This window comes from Canis lupus, chromosome 14 (assembly GCF_048164855.1).
Source record: "Canis lupus baileyi chromosome 14, mCanLup2.hap1, whole genome shotgun sequence".
Lineage (NCBI taxonomy): Eukaryota > Metazoa > Chordata > Mammalia > Carnivora > Canidae > Canis > Canis lupus.
The window spans coordinates 8,908,002-8,927,735 of record NC_132851.1 but is presented as its reverse complement, the minus strand read 5'-3'; the positions used below and the strand labels follow the sequence as shown (position 1 = coordinate 8,927,735).

Here is a 19,734-nt window from a genome sequence, read left to right as displayed (position 1 = left end):
ATTTTAATAAGTGGAAGATTTGGAAGGGCTCCTAAGTGGGGTCTGACTGTCGAGAGTCATGCAAGTGGTTGAGAGAACATGGTATCTCTAGGGGCAAATAAATGGACAGCTAGTAAAAGTACTACTTAAGCTGTGCAATTAAAGGAAATAAAAAATGAATGATTGGGAGCCTGAGGACAGTTGGCCCCCCAAAGTTACGATACCTTGCCTAGACCTGAAATAGCTGCTGGACTTGGAAACTACTGGCCAAAAAAGAGACTTGATTCCCAGAAGTAAGGACCTTGATGTACCCCAGCAAGTGTGCATATTATGATTCTTCTGGGTTTTTCCCAGTCCTTAGTTTTAAGCTGCTAAATCTGGGGGCAATTTGTAACAGCAAAAGATAACTAACACAGCTACTCTGGCTACTTTGTGCACAAGCCCACTGAATAGCACAGGGGTGACTGGGGGAAGACCCAGAGTGAATCATCTTTCCTCCTAATTATGAAACACTTTTTCCAGAGTTGGAGCCTTTGGTGACAAACATTACTCTTCATACACTGGATCTGGCCATAACATTTCCCCAAACTTGTTGGTCGCTGATCCTCACCTTTTTTTTTTTTTTTTTTTTTTTTGCCCCCAAGCCCAAGACCACCAAGTCAAACCACTAATTCTTTGCAAGATGGTGTAGTTCTTGATTTTGGAACAATTGTCCATTTAGGTAAAGAGAGCAAAGATGTCTACTGCCTAAAGTTTTGCCTACTGATAAGACTTACCTTATCCATTGCCTTTAAAGTGATGCTTAGTGTGGGTACAACTCTCCAGCAGCCCACTTTCAGTTGTTACCAGCAAACTGAGCAGAATTATCTCTAAATTACATGGTGGTGGGTGGAGGAAGAGAAGGTGGTATTCCAGGAGGAGACACACATGTCCATGCCTTTAGACAAGAACTTGGGGTTTGAGTATCTCATTTGTTTTTTCAGCTGACAAGTGTTGTTAACAGCCTACAATCTACTTCACCTTACAGTCATTCAATACCTCATGCCCCTCATATGCCATTGGTGATACTCACTTCTGAAACCTTGCCTTTGGTAGATATTTCATTCCAAGGGAACCCAGGAGATAGTTTTATTAGATGTTTTGTCATGGCAGGTCATGGGCGACCACTTTTCTGTTCCTGAAGAGTGACTGCATGTTCCCTACCTCCCAGATTTTTTGACAGTTCTGTGCTATAGAACCTGCTGGTACCATTTTTTATAAAGTCAGGATTCTTACTTAACTTAATCGACATTGGCTGAATTAAACTGAAAAATAATTTATTGAATAAATAATAGATTGCTGAAGAATTTTGGCAAAAAAAAAAACCAATGAAGCAGTCAGAAAATGGGCAAGTATGAAAGGGGATGGCATAGCCAGAATCAAAAAATAAAACCAGTTTTGAGAAGCAGACCAGTGAGAAGACTAGTAATAATGCCACCAGACATGAACGCTGCAGCTTACACCCACACTGTGATTGGCACTGGGCACTGGCTATCACCATGGTGATATTGCCAATCCTACTTCCAGACACTGATGTTTTTGCTGTCGTGTCTACAGCAGAAATAATTCCCCTGATTCTTGATGTCACTAGTTCCAGACTACAAATCCGAGTCAGATACATTTGATTGTCTGAGCCTGGTTCACAATCTCAACAGTAGCCTCCACAAGAGGCTCAGAAAGCAACAAACTGGCCTTTTTGGCTTTTATAGGAGAAGGACTCCAGTTCCTATTCACACTCCTGTTTAGAGAATTTCTGAAACATAGAAGGGAGGTCAGGTATTAGGGAAGCAAAAGACAAATGGCCTCTGTATAAGATCCCTCTGCTCTCTTGATCCCTGGTACACATCTCCCATTATATTTTATGTCCATTTTCTTCGGGAATTCATTTGTGATAGGATTTGAGATAATACATTTCCTTAACTTGAACATGCTAACTGAACTTCTGATGAACTACAAAGCTGAATAACAAAAAAAGAATTACATTTTTTTCAAATAAAGAAATTTGTACAAAAGAAACTCTAAGTTACAGAAACATGCAAATGTTTGAGAGTTATTTGTTTTAGTAACTAAAAATCCATAATCAGTTCCAGAGTATTAGAAATTGGCAATGTATTATATGCATACAAATGAGTTATGAAAAAGAATTGCGTCAGAACCATTAGAAATGAAGTTAACAAATTCAGATTCATAAAACTGAGTGAATATTTTGAAGGTATTAGACTCTGAACAGAAGGTCTTTCACAAAAGAGTGAATCATACCAAATGAAAAATAATTTTACATCTTCTGAGACAACTTCAAATGAAATGTTTAAATATAATTTGGCCTCTGGCTTCCTTTTCACAGATGAGCCTTGACTAAATACAGAGAAGACATGAAAACCTGAATATACACATTACAGAAGACAGACACAGTAAGTTTAAAAGACTCCTTTTACCCCATGACTGATGGCATTAATGACTAAAAGAAAATTGCCACAGACTTATCAAAAAGACTTGGACTTGTTTCATCATCCTATTCCAAAGACATATGTTAATGAAAGTTATAGGTAGGAAATTTTTTCTGTACGAATATGTGAAGTGGGTGGTTGGGTTTTGAGCAAATCTGGAAAGGTCATGGTGCCTGTCCAAACAATTGCAAACACCAAAGAGGGGGTCTGAAATACGGGTTCTAACAAGAAATATGCAAAGTAGACATGGATGTGCAGGAAACATGCTCCAGAGAACATGGAGTCTCCAGGATGATTCTTCAATCATCCTGGCCCAGACAAGCAACCCTCACCAAATTCACCTACCAGTGACACTTTCAAGTTGGTGTACTATCTATTCTTTAAAAGATTCTCTACTATTTTTTTTTACAAAGAAATTAATCACAAACAGAAGAAGTATATTATTTACCTTCATGCACCTTCATGAAGGTGCACCTTCATGCACCTATTTCCCAACTTCAAAAAGGATCAATATGTGACCATTTCCACCGTTCTCATATCATTTTGAAGCAAATACCTAACCATGTACTTGGATCTGCAAATGTTCTAGTACATATCTCTAGAAGTTAACAACTTAAAAAAATGACTGAAATTCCATTATTACAAATAAAATGAACATTTCCTTAGACTTATTTTTTATAAAGATTTTATTTATTTATTCATCACACACACACACACACACACACACACACACACACACACAGGCAGAGACACAGGCAGAGGAAGAAGCAGATTCCACGCAGGGAGCCTGACATGGGACTCCATCCTGGGTCTCCAGGATCACGCCCTGGGCTGAAGGTGGCGCTAAACCGCTGAGCCACCTGGGCTGCCCTTTCCTTAGCATTATTAAATATCCAGTCGGTGTTTTAATTTCCAATAATCTCATAGATGTCATAAATATAAGCATGTTCTCTTGGAAGGTAGTGGGATCAAAATCCAGATGAGGTTCATGCATTACGATTGGTTGATGTATTTCTCTAGTCTTTCTCCATCCATAAGTTCCCCCCCTTTTTTTCCCATTTGAAAGTAGTCATTTATTAACTGACCATATTACAAAAATAATCATGTGGAAACCTTAGTTCATCCTTCTAATAAGCCTATTGATCTGGTCTTCCCTGTTGCCAGCATCTCCACCTTCTACAAAATGGGTGGTCTTTTTCTTCATTCCCCTGCATGGAGAAGATAATTTGAAGGCCCATAAAAAGTTGTTTGCTTCTTTGAAACATTTTCCAACAGTATAGATCTCGTGAATCAGATCCTCCATGCAGATGATGCCATATTTATCAAGAGATCAGGCAATCAATGTGTTATGTGTCAGGACAATTTGCTTCTTGTTGATCTTGTCATAACCATACTTGTAGATCAATTCATTCACCTACTTCAGCTTTGGGTACCCCCATGCTACAATCCTTAGCATGTTAACTAGCATGAAGTAACTAGCATGAAGCCTTGTTGAGCTTAACAAAGGTGCCATTGAAGATCTGGCAAAGGCAAAGAAGCTGTAACACCTTTCGAACCTTTGGGCTCACATCATGGATACCTCTGATCCTGACAACAAATGCCAATTTGGGTTCTGCAGGCACGTAGAAGTTGCCTGCTTTTCTCGTCATCCTCGCTATTCAAATCACAGTTCTGTACATCTGCCTATATTCCTTGTGGTGATGTTCAGCTTCTTTTTTTTTAAAGATTTTATTTATTTATTCATGAGAGACACACACACACGCAGAGGCAGAGATACAGGCAGAGAGAGAAGGTGGCTCCATGCAGGGAGCCTGGCATGGGACTTGATCCCAGGACTCCAGGATCACACCCTGGGCCAAAGGCAGATGCTTAACCGCTGAGCCACCCAGGTGTCTCAACTTTTTTCATAGATAAGCTCCCTCCTTGCCTTTTGAAGCATCTTTTGGGCAAACTTTTTTTCTCAGACATTTGATCTTCAACTCTATGAAATTCCTTCGCTTTTTCTTAAGGGTTGCTGGCATAGTAGGAACCTTCTTTTTCTTCTCTTCTGCACCCTCATGGTTCTAGCCAAAAAAGAGGCCATAAGTTCCCCATTTATCTTTGTTTTTCTGTTCCCCCACAACCTCCACAACTTATTTGTGGAAGAAATCAGGTCATTTGTCCTGTAGAGTTTCCCAGTCTGGAGCTGTGAATTTCTGAAAACAAAAAATAGCAAGATAGGAAGTGTGACTATTCCCAGTTCTGTGCTCCTGGTCCCTAAGAGAAGTCTGACTGAGCCATGTAAATTCTTTGGGATTTTGTGCCACAGAGTCCATGCAATGATACAGAGCAATGAGGATGGGAAATTTGCCTCTAAAATTGACAACATATACTTGTCCTGGTGCAAGGAGGAAGGATTGAAGGTAAGAGACAGAAGAGGGAAAAAAAAAGAAGCACTGGAAAGAGATTCATCTGTGCCTGTGAGGAGCTGTAGATTGTGAGGTAAAATTGGGAAAAAAAGAGGCCAGGGGGAATTGCTGGTATTTCTATGAATAATGTTGAGGTCACAGAAACAGAGAGAAGCTTTTACTTTTTTATATAAGTTAGACACATGCTAATCTTTCCCCCAAACCTTTTGGTGTTTTTTTTAAGAAGCCAAAGAAATATTGGAATTACTTTTATTTGTGATTATTTTTTCATAAGACTGGTGTGTGGGGTTGTTTTGTTTTGTTTTAATGTGACACTGAGCAGAAGTTGGAACACATGAATTCCCAGTTCCTTCCCTTTGATCTATTTCCTCAGGGTTTTTCTTCCAGAATGAAGTGCAGGATGGTATTTTGCTAGCTGGAAGTCAATGTCTGTCCTTTCCCTCACTCCACTTTAGTAGGGCTTTTATCATTTGGTAAGATTTTGGCTGCAAGTAATAAAAACCTTACCTTGAAGTTGCAAAAATAAAGCAAATTTAAAATGTCATATAACAAGGAGCTGTGAGGTAGAGCAAATTCTTCATACACCTTCCATCTGTTTGCTCTCCAATAACTCAGTTTTGCCCTTCTTTAGCAACTCTTGGTTTTAAGATGGCTGCAACAGTTTTAACAATCCTCCTCAGCAAACAATTTCCAGAGGCAGGAGACATTTTTTTTTTCCTTCTCTAGTTCTCTTTCAACGCAAAAAAATCCTTTTTCAGAAAGTGTAGCTCATTTACCAGCCTTCCTCTCTTGTCTCATTCTCCAGAACTGGGTTTCATGCCTTTTCTTAAGCCAATGATTGGCAAGAGAAATAAAATTGCCATGATTCTATTGGCTAGGACTAATCAAGATCCACACTCTTTGGGCTGGGAATCGTAACACTTTCCATGAGTGCAAAGTTATGTGGAGAGCAAATATTAGAACAGGCTCTGTCACCATGGAAGGGTGAGGTGAGGGGATCCATTCCATAGTGTCTGCTATAGGCCTTATCAGGCACCACACAGGGGAATAAAAATAATACTGTAGAAATAAAGATATTCATAGAGAAGAGAAAGTTTCTTTTTAAAGACTTATTGGGCCCTCCTTTCCCCAAACTCCTGCTCCCAGATATCCCCCAGCTTCTCACCAAATACCCTAAAACTATAGAATCGAAAATATTTTATTTATGGGAATGAAGTGACTGAAGAGATTATGAAATGCCTTCACTTTTATCAGAGTAGCACTGCCGATAAGCCTCAGGAAAGCCTGCTAGGCTGGGACATGAGAAATTTCAGCTTTGGCAATATTTTTATTCTTTAGAATCATAAGGGTCAGAGCTGGGCTCAGAGGGGAGAAAGCAAAATTAAGATGGGTGATTCTCACTTCATATCATGCTCAGAATGGCAGGGATTCTGCATAGACAGTGTTATAGGAAATGGAACAGGTACATTTGAAAGGAGTATCTATTTTGTTTTATCTATTAGAACCTTGGCATAAAAGTTAGCAGTGGGATAAGAGAGAAAACAGGTAGAGAAACGGAGGAACTGAGTCTCCAATTCAATTGTCTAGAGGCTTCCTCAGAAGAGTGGCCAAGGGAGAAGGAAGAAAGTTTTAACAAATAGGCTTGATCATGTAGGCCTCTGGATTCTAGAAATAAAATTTAACATTTTATCATTCATTCATTCAACAAATATTTCAAACTCACCCCTTTACTCCTTCTGCTTTAGCTGTACTCAATCCTGTTAGCATAGACGAACCATAGACTATTTCAGCTATAATCTAGGAATATACTTGTATCTCGTTCTTCTCTATGTATAACATTAATTACCTCTTTGGTCTTGTGTAATCACATGGTGTATTGAGACACAGTTCAATTTTTTATCCCTACTGAGGCATTCAGACATGTACTAAATAAGATTATTTCTTCCACTATCTCTTTTCTCATGCTACAGGCTTTTCCTGAATAAGTTCACCTATTCCCAGTCTTTAAACTCCATTTACATTGATGACTTTCATCTTAGTATGTTCTGCCCAAACTTATTTCCCATTATTAAACCTTATACCCAACTTCTACTTGAATATGTAGATCTGAAAATCTCATAGGTTTCTAACATCATCTATCTCCACCAAAATGGATCTCTTCATTTTGCTCCCTGCTGAACCCTTCTCAGGTAATCCCAATATAAAACATTTGTTGACTCATTTATTCTACCAAGCCTGGTCCTGGGTACTTTGAGTAATCAAATGATGCATATGCCACAGTTCCCTTAAGATATTATTCCTTGGGGTTTCACCTTCTAATGAAATAGGAGAGGAAAAAAAAGTCAGTGACAACTCCTTTGTCTTCTAAAATTCTGCATTCTTGGTGACATATTTAAAGTGGTATATGTTTTAACAGTGTAGGTTTTAGAAAGAACACTTCTGCTTTCATTTCAATGGATGTGGCTGAAGTAAGGGATTGGGGTTATGCCAAATAAAGTAAATGACTTAAAAGCCAAAATGGCATGATGAAGCAATGTTATTTTTATCAAGATGATTGGTCTGATTGGTGGTGACCTTGAAAGCTTTCATGAAGGTTTTAAAATGACATGAATTAGGGGGACAAGATGGAGAAAGCAGTGACTCATCCGTATTAAATGAAAAAAAATGTCTTAGCAAGAGGAGAACTCAAGTGGACAGAAAATGAATTCAGAAAGAAGACTTGGCTCACATAATTAGCTTTCAGAGACTCAATCTACTTCTCATCTGATAAAATCTTTCATGATTATATGATATAAAAGTCTGTATTCTCTGTTATTTCTAAGTATAAAACGTTCCTGTAGTCTAATTTCTTGATGAAGATGATTTGAGAGTAATGCCTAAATTGTGATTTTTGTGAAATGTTTATACATATGGGTTAGTGATGATCATAATACTGACATACAAAAAAATTAAAATGGTTAATGTGGCTAAATAATCACTACTAAGAAAAAGTGAGTGTTTATTATGTGGTCCTTATGTTACAGATACTGCCCTTTAATCAAGCAGGTTGGAAATTTGTAGGGAAGTGAGTCATACGAGCTTCTTCTATGCGAGGTAAATATTGATAAGTTCTGCAAAATATAAGCACAGAGCTATGGGAATTCAAATAAAGAGAGTTCATATATAATAGTGCTAACAAGGAGGTCTTCACAGAAAAGGAATCCCTTGAGCAGGGTCTGCCTGCTAGATCATGATGCTGGTCTATGAAGTGTGGGGTAGCAGGCAGGAGCAAATGAGCATGAGGAGCTGGACAGTATGCAGTGGCAGTGTGAGATAGCAAATTCCATCTCTTTTAAGGCTAGGTGATAAATCAGGGTCATGATAGAAGAATAAAAGAAGGAACCAGAGAAATAAGTAGGGAGTATGGTAGTAAGCTGATTAAAGGGGGTCTAGATAAAAATAAAGGATAGATATTTGTGGTGACCTCTCTTTGGATCTCTGTGTGGGTTTCTATTACTGAGTTGTGTTTATTTCAAGAAGTTCAAAGACAATAGGTCAGAGATTTGTTTCAAATAGAAGGGTATGCATTATACCTAAATTTGGATAAAGACTTGACTGTCTTGAGAAGCAATAACAGATCCAGTTTAGCTGGTATTTAGTCTATGTTTAGAGAAAGAGAGATATTCAGACAGGACCCTGGAGGATAGTTGCATTTAGGTATTGGAAGGAGGAAAAAGAGCCAGAAAATAATCAAGCAGTGGTGAACTGTTGCAAATAAATATATACAAGAGATACACAAATGGAGAAAAGACCTTTGAAAGACCAGTTTCACTAAGGAAAAAGCTAAATTTCAAAGTGGATCCCTTCCACTGGGGATGTGCATAAGCATAGTAATTAATAATGCAACTCTAACTATGCTCACAACAGGAGCCATTTCATAATTCATCCTTATTTCATTCTTGATAGTTTCAAAATACAAAAGGGGGACACCTGGGTGGCTCAGCAGTTGAGCATCTGCCTTCGGCTCAGGGTGTGATACCTGAGTCCTGAGATGGAGTCCTGCATCAGGCTCATTAATGAGGAGCCTGCTTTTCCCTCTGTCTATATTTCTGCCTCTCTCTCTGTGTCTCTCATGAATAAAATTTTAAAATCTTTAAAAAAATACAGAAGGAATAGATTTTGCTAATTACTATATTTACTTGTTTTGAAAATGTTAACTTAGAAATTTAGGATCTTGGACAAAATTACAGATCATCCTTGCTCTGGAGCTCTCAGCCTGGTGGGAGTTAACAGAATTGATATATGGGAGTAGAAAATAGAACCATGGGAAATTTGCAAAACTAGGACTAGAAACAGGGAGGCAAAGATAGATGAGGTCTTTCAGTGTCAATATTATCTCCTTTATTTATAGCTGCATAATATAGCTCAAAACTTAGTGGCTTAAAATAACTACCATTTTATTCTGTGGGTTGCCTGGGCTCAGCTAGGTGGTTCTTTTGCTCCACATGAGATTCGCTGGGAATGCAGTCATCTGAGTCTATTAGATGCAACGTCTAAGGCTTTTATTCATGTGGCTGGAAGTTAATGCTGGCTCCCAGATGGGTGCTTACCTGGGGCTTTCAACTGGAATATTTACATATGACCTTCAATGTATTTTGAGTGTCCCATAGTACGGTAACTAGATACCGAGATAAAATGTCCCAGAACAAGCATCCCAAAAAGGAGGAAGTAGAATCAGCCACCCTCTTAAAAGATAGGCTTAGAACTGGCACAGTGTCATTTCTACCATGCTCTATTACTGAACAATTACAGGACCAGCTGTATTCAAACAGAAAAGAAACAAAGCCTACCTCTCGATGGGGAGAATGAGTAAAAATTTGCAGCTGATTTTAATATAGTACGTGCAAGAGAATCAATTAGGTAGTTAGAAAAAAACCAAGGCAGATAGCTGTTTTGCTGTGAATTTGTTTAGTGTTTATGTATATTATGTATGAGGGATTTACTGAGATATCCAAAAATGCATGGAAAACTCACTTAGGTAAATATCATATCATGCCTAAACCAGATTTGGTCAGGAATGGAAAGATGCCTGTACCTAAAGGAGCGGTTTTATTAGAAGAAAATATGAGGCTGGAAAAGAAAGTTTTTTCCCCACCACTAGAGGGAGGAAATCCTCAGAACAAAGATTCTCTGTATATAATAATTTGGCTGAGCAGATTGGGTCTTGGAATTATTTTAAGATTTGCTGTCAAAATGACGTTGAGAAGTGAAACAATATTTGATGTGATTTTTATATATGTATTTCATTTCTAATTGTGGGTTAATATTTTCTGCATGAAAGTAAGGCATTGCTATGGCAAATGCACTGAAGAACATTATTCAAATGAAATGAAACCATGAATAGAATGTTCCATGTGGGAGTAAAAATAATTAGCCATTAATAATGTCACCTTTTACCTTCTGCGTTTCATCATTAAAAATATTTCTAAGATTGAAAATTAGAACAGGAATTTTTTTTTAAATGGAAAGATCTACAAAACTCACTCATTAACATTTTTAATCTTTGAAAATATCTTCAGTAGGAAAGATCCAAATTCAAACCTAGAACAATTGAATCCTGAGACCTTCAAATAGTCAAGCTTGGGAATGAAGTCACAAAGTACATTGGTTCGGAAAGTTATCACAAAGATTTACCTCCAAATTCAGTAAGAAACTGAACTTTTCTTTTTCCCTCCCTCCCTTACTTGAAGTTTCAAGTTTTTATTGTGCACTATATTCCATGTACTGGACTAGCTCTAGGTGTACATTGGTGGGTGGAAAATAAGGACTTGTTTCCTGACTTCATAGAGCTTTTAGTCTGTGGGATTCAGGCCACAGAATCTGGATATGTTCTGGATATATATGGATAATAACACAAATAATTATAATTAAAATTTTATTTAAAAGGTCAGGCCCAATTTCAAAGGAAATTGTGTAAGAACCCCTAAAGAATGAAATTATACCTTTGCTTCCTTTTTAATCCTATTTCACACTTTGAAAATCTTAGAATGTTGCATTTGTGAGGACAGTGTTCTCTGTAGGATACCCAGACAGAATTTTTAAAAAGTTTGTCATCTTTGTTGCATTTGGAAATCTATCACCTCTTCAGCCTATCCTCTTCATTATCTAGAGTGCTTGACACCACCTCAATTTACTTAAGTGCATTTGTGCCACTCTTTTCCCTAATGACTCCACTCATTCTCTCTAAAACCTACAGAGCACTATCTGTTTATTTTTAATCATCCATCTATCTCATAGTCTTTAGGTGTAGTTAATAAGAAAGAAATGTGAGGAGCACCTTTAATTTGTCTGAATAGATGACTCTTGAATATTTATTTCCAGCTCACTTCTCCCCAGTAGTCCACTATAAATCCAGCTGCTTTTATTGCACATTTCCATCTGAGCACCTTGAACCCACCATTTTAAAAGCTAAGCTGACTTCTCTACAATACTTGTGGGTCTCCTAAGATTCACCAGGTATTCCTTGATTTTCTGCTGCAGTCTATGGAGTGTGCTACTAGGTTCTAATCAGATCATATTGTCACTGATGCATTACTTGTCAATCTCCATTTCTGTGCTCTGATTTAAATATCATTGATTTTCCAGATCCTAATGCAGATTAGGAGAGCACTAATATCTATGTCTTAAGGCTTTCTTGAAAACAAAACAAAACAAAACAAAACAAAGCAAAACAAAACAAAACAAAACATGAATGGTTCTTCAGAGCACTATTCCTCTGAAGGTTCCTTGCATTTATCATCTCCCCCACCCCTACTGTCTTCAGTATTCAAACTTTGCCATTTGCAGTCATCTTCAGTTTACATCTTCAGCATCTGTAGATCTTGCCTAGATCATCTATTTCTATAAGATTAGTAATTATGTTGATTGTTAAGTGTCTATTTTTTCTAATATTATATGGATATTTAGCAGTAGCTTCTTACAGACTAGATCACAGAAAAAAATGTTTAGCTACTCTGTATCAATAAGGGACAGGTGCTCCTAAAGTGTCTCCATGAAAATAGCTTTAAAAAATGTATCTTTAAGGGCCCAGTGTTGTGCAGGCCTATCCATACAGATGAAAACACAATCGTAAAGCCTAATAAATGACTGGAAGAATAACCCTACTTTCAAAATGTGATTCTCAACAGGCAAAATATAGAGAAATAGCAAGAAATTGGAAGCAATCACTGTTTGACTCGTAATTTCATGACTTACATAAAGGTAACTTGTTAAAGTTCTTATTTGAAATTCTTATTTAATTTGCTAAAGTTCTTCTTTACATACATTTACAAATGAAGTGGAAAGAATATTCTTTTCTTTGGTTTACTGGTCTATGATTTACTTGTTATCACTGAAGACTCTTCATTGACATCCATATTTGAGGAAGGATTGATTGCTTAATAAGAACCAAGGCTGCTTTTGACTCCCTGGCAAGATATATATGGAAAGATTTATAGTTTAGATCATTTACTCTGATTGTGAGAGAGTTAAGTGTCTTGGAAGATTACGCTGAAGACAATCTTTGGTACAATTTAATTTAACCTCTTTATTTTACCAGATTTAAAAAAGGAAATGAGGGCTTAAGTAATTAAGTGACTTATCCAAGTTGACCCAGCTTTATTGGAGACATGTGGCAGATTTAAAGTAGGCCATAGACTATGAAGTAGAAAGTATGCCTGTTTTACTCACTATTGAATATTTAGTGCCTGACATATTGACTTGTAGAGAATTACTATTTAATACATATACATTGGATGAATGAAATAATCAATCATTAGCGATATTGATCTTTTCTATACTTTTCCAAAGTTCCTAAGTATATGACGTCGCTAACCTCAAATATATGCATTTGTCCTTCTCTGCTTAATTAATTATTATAACTAAGGTTATTGGTTTTTTTTTAGCAAAATGGTAGAATAAAGGAAGCTTGGCCAAAACCTAGAGACTATTCAGACTGTATGAGGCAAATCAAGTGAGAAATAAGCCCTACCCACGGGAGAAGGAAGAGACCATTCTGTCTGCATCTGAAAATCCAGCAGTCAGTGGCACACGAGTGATGGGTGGGAAGGCAGTGCTATAGAAAACAAGTTTGAAGGTATTTTGCTTGGTAATGTGTAGAACATGATACAAAAGATATTTGAAACCATATGGTAGGGTAAAAGCCACAAACCCGGGTTATCAGCTGACTGTTCAGCTCCCTGGTCATTCTTCTGGTGTTCAGGGTCAAGAGTCACCTCCAAAGAACCATGGAAATCCCTGTGATTATCAGGGAAGATAGGAAATTGCAATTCTAGCTGATCAAACCAGGGCTAAGAATTGTGTGACCCAAACAGGGATTGAACTACTGAAAAATGATGAAGTTATTATTCCTGAACAAACTAAACGTGAAAACTCAAATTAAAAGTAGGTTAAAGTTTTCACATAAACTTTGGGCTCCTTTGGAACATTATTCTTTTTTGGTAGCATTTTCAACAGAACATGTTCACAGGAAGGAGCCAAGGTGTTACCCTTGGCATAATGTAATATTCAGTAAAGAGGAGATAAAAACTGGCAGATTGGTGCCCAGCATTACTGTTTTCTTCCTCCATTTATTCCTGTATTTATATCAAGGGTCCTCGTCAGATACCTTAAGAATTCAAAAAATTTTTATTTCTGTCATACATAAATTTACAAAACGTTTTTAAGACGAGAATCTTGCCACAAGAATTCTTTGAAAGACAAAATTAGAATGTTCCAAAGGAAGTTCTGTGCACATATTGTAAAATTTAATGCTTATGGGAAGATCAATTAATTTAAAACTATTAATTTATTGTCGTGGAAGACAGACAATAACAGAAATTGGATTGTAGATCCTTACTCATTCTAGAATAAAAATAAGCTTAGACACATATGCCAAGGCCTCAATTGAAGGGCAACAGACCAAATAGCCAAGCAGATTTTCCATTTTAGTTTTTTGGAAGAACTTGGGATATTAACAGTAAATTTCAAGGGCAGGAATTATATCTTTGAAATGGATTCATGTAGAGCTAGTACAACACACTATTAATATGAAGATTTACCAATTAATGCTGATTGTTGATGAAGTAAATGGCAGTGGTTGGTCTAATATGATCTAATAAGATGTCTACGAAAAGTAGAAAACTATAACAGAGATCCAAGATACAACAAAATCCCAACTTCACTGCTCCCTGATTATTATCCGATAGCTTAAGCAAGTTGAATGATATAATTCATCTACTTACTTTTCCACTCCACTTTGACGCCGGAGTTGCAGATGTAGGCTGGGCAAGAGTTTTCAGGTTAGCAGCATAGGAGAAATAAAAAGGAAGAGATTTACATGCTCTTTACCTTTGAACTCTGTATCTTCACAGATACCCCAATTATTCCCATCTTGGGCTTAGCTTCAAACAAGGTTCAGAGACTATTTCTCTGTTGTGATTTAAGGAACTCTAGCTCAGCATTTCGGTGGATAAGAATTCAACCAGCTTCATAGATAGGCCTGCTCTGACACTATCTCCAGCTCCAGAACTTAAATTTTCCATGTAGTCTTTGTGAATAAGCCCCCCACTTAACACTGTAGTTCTAAAGATACTAGTTCCTGTGGTATATCTGCTCATAGAAATAAAAGTGAGGGCCAAGGGACAGTAACAGGAACCATGATCTAGGGCAGGAATCATTTTAAGATTTTAAGGACTAAGGTGATATTCCAGTTGGTAGAGCTGGACATGATTCTGTCTAGGCAGAATTACTGGCATATTTTATCCATACTGAGTATCCTGCCTGAGTATTGAAAGGATCTTCTTTAATCCCTCCTGTGGTGAGGAATATAAATGGGGCATAAGACAGGATCAGTTATCTCAGTAGTGAGGGCAGGAGACAGTAGTTGGGCTGGTAGCCAAACATGCACTAGTATACTTGATACAATGCATATTTTCAATTATTTGTTGGGCTGGAAAGTGGCAAAAAGATTGGGAAAAATATTGGTATTATTCACCTAGGCTACGTAAGTCAGTGAAACATCAGTAAATGATTGAACATGAAGCAAACCCAACATGTCATGTTTTTAAAAGACTGCATAGAAATTTGGCATAGCCTTCTAGCCAGCAACCATGGGCATAGTTCTGAGACATCATTTTGATTGTGATTTCTAGAGTAGATTGTTTATGGACATGTGTGCATGAGCATGTGTGTCTCTCCTTGACAGAAATCTTTCATCTGAAAAGAGAGATTCTGTTTAGAAAAACTCTGAAAACTGGAATATCTTAAATCTGAGTCTTTTGATCCTAGATCTCTGCAGCTCTGCCTATCAAATTCTATGCACTGCATTTCCAGCCTGCCTTCTTCCCAGGCCTTTCTTTTTCATATTTCATGTATGGGTTTTCAGTAATTCAGAGAGCCCCCACATGTGGTTATAGTAAATGTTAAGTAATAAAAACAGTCTGAGGCCAAAAGCACTTAGGAAATGCTGGGCACAATAAAGTTGAACAATTTTCTTGTAGCATGTTGCAGAGACACAAATTTGCTAATAGCTATTAATCTCTGAGAAGAATGTTGGATCTTTATTTGAAAATAGACCCTCCTCCTCTATGTTTTCTCATCCATAGCTCTGGAAACTATTTTGTATTTGAGCGTATTTTGGGAAAAGCTGCTATGGAACACAAAGCAAAAAGCTATTTAAGCCTTTATCCTTTCAAGTTGATTCCTCCTTTGCTTCTCTAAAAAATCAGGAGGAAATAGTTCTTGTAAGTCAGATTCATTGAGATGAGCAAAAACAGAACTTCCTTAGAGTTTTAACTGTGCATTCCCTGTTCTTTTTTTCTGGCCCCGATTCCTTTGCTTTAGGCATGAATTTTCCTTTCCTAAAATAGAAAAGGTTGCTGTAATCAGTGAAGCACAATCATGGGTCTGAAAGGCATATTTTTAGATACTATTTGTATCATAGACATGACAGCTATATGCTTAAATCTACTGGAGACGTGTTTATAAAAAACAACCCTTGGCAAGGTAATATTACTAGATGTTGGACATATTTATTTTACTTACTAATAGTACATAAAGTAGTATATACAATAAATAACAAGGAGATTAAAGTGTATGGTATGAGCTATAAATTAATGTTAACTAGTTTTCATGGCAAGAAAGGGCATGCTTGTTTATAAACTAGTATAATGTAGAAGTATGAGAAGGTTATTAGGGATTTTTGTAGAATTCATAATCAAACTTTCCACTTTATTATTATTATACCCTCTAATCTTCTTTTTCCTTTTTTTAATAAATTTATTTTTATTGGTGTTCAGTTTACCAAAATACAGAATAACACCCAGTGCTCATCCCGTCAAGTGCCCCCCTCAGTGCCCGTCACCCATTCACCCCCACCCCCCGCCCTCCTCCCCTTCCACCACCCCTAGTTCGTTTCCCAGAGTTAGGAGTCTCTCATGTTCTGTCTCCCTTTCTGATATTTCCCACACATTTCTTCTCCCTTCCCTTATATTCCCTTTCACTATTATTTATATTCCCCAAATGAATGAGGACATACACTGTTTGTCCTTCTCCAATTGACCTACTTCACTCAGCATAATACCCTCCAGTTCCATCCACGCTGAAGCAAATGGTGGGTATTTGTCGTTTCTAATGGCTGAGGAATATTCCATTGTATACATAGACCACATCTTCTTTATCCATTCATCTTTCGATGGACACTGGGGCTCCTTCCACAGTTTGGCTATTGTGGCCATTGCTGCTATAAACATTGGGGTGCAGGTGTCCCGGTGTTTCACTGCATCTGTATCTTTGGGGTAAATCCCCAACAGTGCAATTGCTGGGTCGCAGGGCAGGTCTATTTTTAACTCTTTGAGGAACCTCCACACAGTTTTCCAGAGTGGCTGCACCAGTTCACATTCCCACCAACAGTGTAAGAGGGTTCCCTTTTCTCCGCATCCCCTCCAACATTTGTTGTTTCCTGCCTTGTTAATTTGCCCCATTCTCGCTAGTGAGGTGGTATCTCATTGTGGTTTTGATTTGTATTTCCCTGATGGCCAGTGATGCGGAGCATTTTCTCATGTGCGTGTTGGCCATGTCTATGTCTTCCTCTGTGAGATTTTTGTTCATGTCTTTTGCCCATTTCATGATTGGATTGTTTGTTTCTTTGGTGTTGAGTTTAAGAAGTTCTTTATAGATCTTGGAAACTAGCCCTTTATCTGATAGGTCATTTGCAAATATCTTCTCCCATTCTGTAGGTTGTCTTTTAGTTTCGTTGACTGTATCCTTTGCTGTGCAAAAGCTTCTTATCTTGATGAAGTCCCAATAGTTCATTTTTGCTTTTGTTTCTTTGGCCTTCGTGGATGTATCTTGCAAGAAGTTACTGTGGCCGAGTTCAAAAAGGGTGTTGCCTGTGTTCTCCTCTAGGATTTTGATGGAATCTTGTCTCACATTTAGATCTTTCATCCATTTTGAGTTTATCTTTGTGTATGGTATAAGAGAGTGGTCTAGTTTCATTCTTCTGCATGTGGATGTCCAATTTTCCCAGCACCATTTATTGAAGAGACTGTCTTTCTTCCAATGCATAGTATAGTCTTTCCTCCTTTATCGAATATTAGTTGACCATAAAGTTGAGGGTCCACTTCTGGGTTCTCTATTCTGTTCCATTGATCTATGTGTCTGTTTTTGTGCCGTACCACACTGTCTTGGTGACCACAGCTTTGTAGTACACCTGAAATCTGGCATTGTGATGCCCCCAGATATGGTTTTCTTTTTTAAAATTCCCCTGGCTATTCGGGATCTTTTCTGATTCCACACAAATCTTAAAATAACTTGTTCTAACTCTCTGAAGAAAGTCCATGGTATTTTGATAGGGATTGCATTAAACATGTAAATTGCCCTGGGTAACATTGACATTTTCACAATATTAATTCTGCCAATCCATGAGCATGGAATATTTTTCCATCTCTTTGTGTCTTCCTCAATTTCTTTCAGAAGTGTTCTATAGTTTTTAGGGTATAGATCCTTTACCTCTTTGGTTAGGTTTATTCCTAGGTATCTTATGCTTTTGGGTGCTATACCCTCTAATCTTGATTTGTTTTGAAAAATCTACTTATTTTATTTTCTATCAATGACAATAGTAGTTAAAATTCAATAGAACTTTACATATTCCAAGGAAAGGTAATCTTAGTTACTTCCCCAAACTCTGTGAGGTATGTATAATTATTAATTCCCTTTCAGAGATGAAGAGGATAAGTAAATAGCTCCATTGTAACCAACTAGAAATATGTCTTAGATCCACTTATTACAATATCAAATCCCAAGTCCAAGTGCCTTATCTGTGCTATTTGAATAGCTTAATAGCTCAATGTCTGTATTTAATGTATGGGATGATTATATGTGTAGTCCTCTGAATCTTCACCTAAAAATATGTGAGCAAAGCATCCAATTATATGATTGGCAATTACATTTCAATTAGGTCAATGGTAAATCTTTTAGATTAGGCTTATTTCAAATTTCCTCCTCCCTATTCCCCTTGGTTTACCGACTTTTTCCCCATTTCAGTGCACCAGAGACAAAGCAGTGAACATTCCACAGGAGATGATAGAGAAGGTATTCATCTAAGTTGCTTGTAGAATCTGCTGTGTAACTTCACAGAATACCAGGGTTACATATTGGGATGTCCAGCATTCCAGACAGCACTGGGAGAACCAAACACATATTTCTACAACAAATGCCAGAAACTTTCCAGGTATGGAAAGGTGTCATGCACCTGATTAGATAAGCCATTTTGTTATATATTTGGTCTCTGGTTGTATCTATCCTCCTTTAAAAGGATCAAACTTAACCCTGCAAGCCCATGTTAGGGCACCTAAAAATCCATTAGTGACAATTCTGAAATGAGGTATTGATACAAGCATACTAGGATCACCACAGTCGACCTACATCATATGGCTAGACATTAAAAATGTACTTTGGTTTATTTCAAGCAAACTACCACTGCTATGTTTTCTTCTTTACCACACATCCTTTTCCAAAGTTTTTCAGGGGCACCCATGAGATATTATTTCTTCCCATTCTGACTCGAGAATTTGATCTTGCATTTCTTCCTTTCCCCACTGTTGTTATAAATCCTTATATAAATGAGATGATGCTTTTCTTCCTAAAAATCTCCTGTCAATGACAGCATACTCTATAGTTGTTATTAGATCATAAATATACAGTTTGTTTTGAAATATTTCAAATGGACTCAAACCTACCAGGCTTACCTGCATCTACTAATCACAGTATCTTTTTTAAAGATTTTTATTTTATTTTATTTTATTTTATTTTATTTTATTTTATTTTATTATTTTATTTTATTTATGAGAAACAGAGAGAGAGAGAGAGAGAATGAGAGCACGCAGCAGAGACACAGGCAGAGGGAGAAGCAGGCTCCATGCAGGGAGCCTGATGTGGGACTCGATCCTGGGTCTCCAGGATCACACCCTGGGCTGAAAATGGTGCTAAACCGCTGAGCCACCCGGGCTGCCCAATATCTTTTTAAAGAGGATGTATATAATTTCCTGCCTACTGTAACTTCATTCTGAATACCCTCCCAGATGCTTAGTAAAAAATAATATACATTAGATTCTCTTCAGGATTTATTAGTTTTCATTATATTTATTCTGATTCTTTATAAGACAAAGACACTTGCGCCATAGTATATTTCCATACTTATCTCTAAGCATAATTTCACTAATTTAGAAGATATACCTTCATCAAGTGGCAAATAATTTTATGGATAAGAATCCATAAAGGGGTTAAGGTTAGCATAAAACCACAAAGCTTGAAATTTTTTCAAGGTAGAAACTGAATTTTTTTTC

At 37.3% G+C, this 19,734-nt stretch overlaps 1 pseudogene; it reads right to left on the bottom strand.

Annotated features, from left to right (window-relative positions):
• Positions 1 to 3,203: 3,203 nt before the first annotated feature.
• On the bottom strand, positions 3,204 to 14,281 carry LOC140604341 (large ribosomal subunit protein uL30-like; annotated as a pseudogene).
• Between the last annotated feature and the right edge of the window lie 5,453 nt (positions 14,282 to 19,734).